Consider the following 2,957-nt stretch of genomic DNA (forward strand, 5'->3'; position numbering starts at 1 on the left):
GTAAAGTAGTGCAGATATAGGAAGTAATGTCTGCTCTTTACTAGATTTAATGAGGTTCATGACATTTATGGATTCAGGATTGTGTGTAAATTCCTGTTTTAGGGCACGTGCGGTAACAAGTGCACAGAAAATGAGCGCTGTTGTGGAAGAAGAAGTTGAATTAACATTGATCATATGTTCAATAAACTGTTAAGAGATGATAGAAGACATCTGACCTCTTAATGGTGAACAAATGGTGAAGTTATTGTTCTGTTCTGTAGTTAATATTGATGGTACCAGTGGTATTTTCCCTGCATTTTTGTGATAAACCATTTGAAAAGATGCTTTGGCTGCAGTCAATTTAATCATGGTGAAAATGTGTCATAATATAAACACTGTATATAAAAAGTCTTTGCATAAGGGGCCATGCAAGCCATATTGTATTCTGGCCCTCTGACACACTTAGATTCTACATGTCTCTTCTTTCACAATTATTCTCCTCTTACATACATACATTATCCTGTCTCAAATACTCCCTCACATGTACACATACTCTTCCCTTAACTGATATATATTCTTTCTGTTCTTGTCTCACACATATGTTTTCCCTCTCACATGCATCTTCTTTCACACACACAATTTGGGGAGGTTGTGACTCAGTGGTTGAGTCAGTCATCTCTTAACCAGAAGGTCAGGGCTTTGATTCCCAGTTTCTGCAATCTACTAGTTGTAGTGTCCTCAGGCAAGACACTAAACCCAGAATAGCTTCTGCTTCTACACTGGCAGCGTGATGCAAACTGTTGCATGCAGTGTTTCGCAGCCTCTGCCATCAGTGTGTGAATCTGGTATGAATGGATACATGTGACAGAAAGAGTTGTGCAAGTCGAGCCGTAGTCAGCAGTCTAAGCAGAGACGCCCAGACTTCCCTCACTCCAGACACCTCCTCCAGCTCTTCCGGTGGGACCCCGATGCGTTCCCAAGCCAGCCGAGAGACATAGTCTCTCCAGCGTGTCCTGCACAGTCGCCCAGTCGCACAGTTTGCGACTGGGTTGGTTTGAGAAAACGGGACTGGTTAAGGTTAGGAAAAGGGATTGGGAGAGGTTAGAATAGTTGTCTATGGGTAACCCCTTGACTCCTCCTGACGAAAGTTAGAGATTGACGTATGCATTGCTCGACATTACAATGTCGTGTTATTTATACGCAAAACTGTGAGACTGGGTTGGTCAAGACAATGAAACGCACAGAGCATCCGGTCAATTTCTAAATAACACACAATATACATTCTTCAGAAAGGCAAAGAGACATGAATTTCCCTCGGGATCAATAAAGTACCGTAAATTCCGTACTATTGAGCGCACCTGGATATAAGCCGCAGCGGCTAAAAATAAGTAAATAAATGTATTTGTACATATATAAGCCGCACTTGATTATAAGCCGCAGGTGTCCACGCTATAACAAGAGCTATTTACACAGACGTAGGCTACCGGTAACATCCGCAAATACTGTAGCGTCCATACGGACGTTAAAGGACGACGAGAGCGTTCAAATAATAACTTTTAATAACCCGATCACTGTCGGCCGTGACCACGCCGTTTACAGCAGAGAACAACACATAACTTGCCGTAACAATCCAACTCTCTCCCCCAGCGTTCTCTCATACAGCCACTCAACACGTTCTCGCTGGTGCATTCACTGACTCTCCACATAATCGGAATTATGAACACATTATCAACTACTGACTTTACAACATGAACCGTTACAATACGAAGCCTAGCCGACGGTGTCTGTACGGCATACATTTTAGGACATCCTCAGGTCTCAGACGAAGGTGTCAGACCTCAGACGAAAAAGCATCAGTTCTCAGGAAAACCTCCGTCGGGTGTCAGACCTCAGACTAAACGGCCTCAGATGAAACTGTCTCAGACTAAACGGCGTCAGACCTCAGACGAAACGGCCTCAGACGAAAAAGCCTCAGACGAAAAAGCCTCAGACGAAACGGCCTCAGACGAAAAAGCCTCAGACGAAAAAGCCTCAGACGAAAAAGCCTCAGACGAAACGGCCTCAGACGAAAAAGCCTCAGACGAAAAAGCCTCAGACGAAACGGCCTCAGACTGAACGGCCTCAGACGAAAAAGCCTCAGACGAAACGGCCTCAGACGAAAAAGCCTCAGACGAAACGGCCTCAGACTGAACGGCCTCAGACGAAACTGCCTCAGACATATTTATTTTATTTATTTTTAAATTCGAGGGGGGGGGGGGGGGGGGTGACTAAACGGCCTCAGATATAATTATTTTATTTATTTATATATTTTTAAATTGGGGGGAAGCGGAGCGTTGCCGGGGAACATGAAACGTCATCAAGATGCGACCACAACAACCCTGGCGCGTCTATGGGCGCGGAATGAAAATACAGTAAGTAAGTTTTCATTCCGCGCCCATAGCAGTGGGTGTGGACTGTAGCTGTTTCCGTTCTACGTTCGTGAAGCTTTTTTACAGCCCTCATGGGCGCTGTCATCTTGGAATTTTGCAACCAGAGTCTGCGCAGTAGGGTCCGGCGGGAGGAGCCCTGGCAACACGCCCCGCCCACTTTGCGTACCGCTCTGATAGCTTACGCAGCCCAGCTACGCCAAGAACTTAAGAATCTTTACGGAGAGAAATTCATCTACCGACCATAAACGTGAGTACAAAACCACCATATATTTCAAGTCAAATATCTAAACGTAGTTCATTCAGAAATTAAGAAAATCACACTTTTTATATTAATTATTGAATTTAAACGTTTTTTCGTGTCCTGTATGTCTTGTTTATTGTTACTGGATGCCTTGAATTTCCCTCAGTATCTATCTATCTATCTATCTTCTTTAACTGTGTGGGTTATTAAACCTTTTATTTTTGGCAAAAAACGAACTAAAACTATTTTAAGCTAAGTTAGCAACATAAACTGTGTACAGATCGAACATATGCTGGTGAAAATATGTT

This window comes from Symphodus melops (assembly GCF_947650265.1).
Source record: "Symphodus melops genome assembly, chromosome: 12".
Lineage (NCBI taxonomy): Eukaryota > Metazoa > Chordata > Actinopteri > Labriformes > Labridae > Symphodus > Symphodus melops.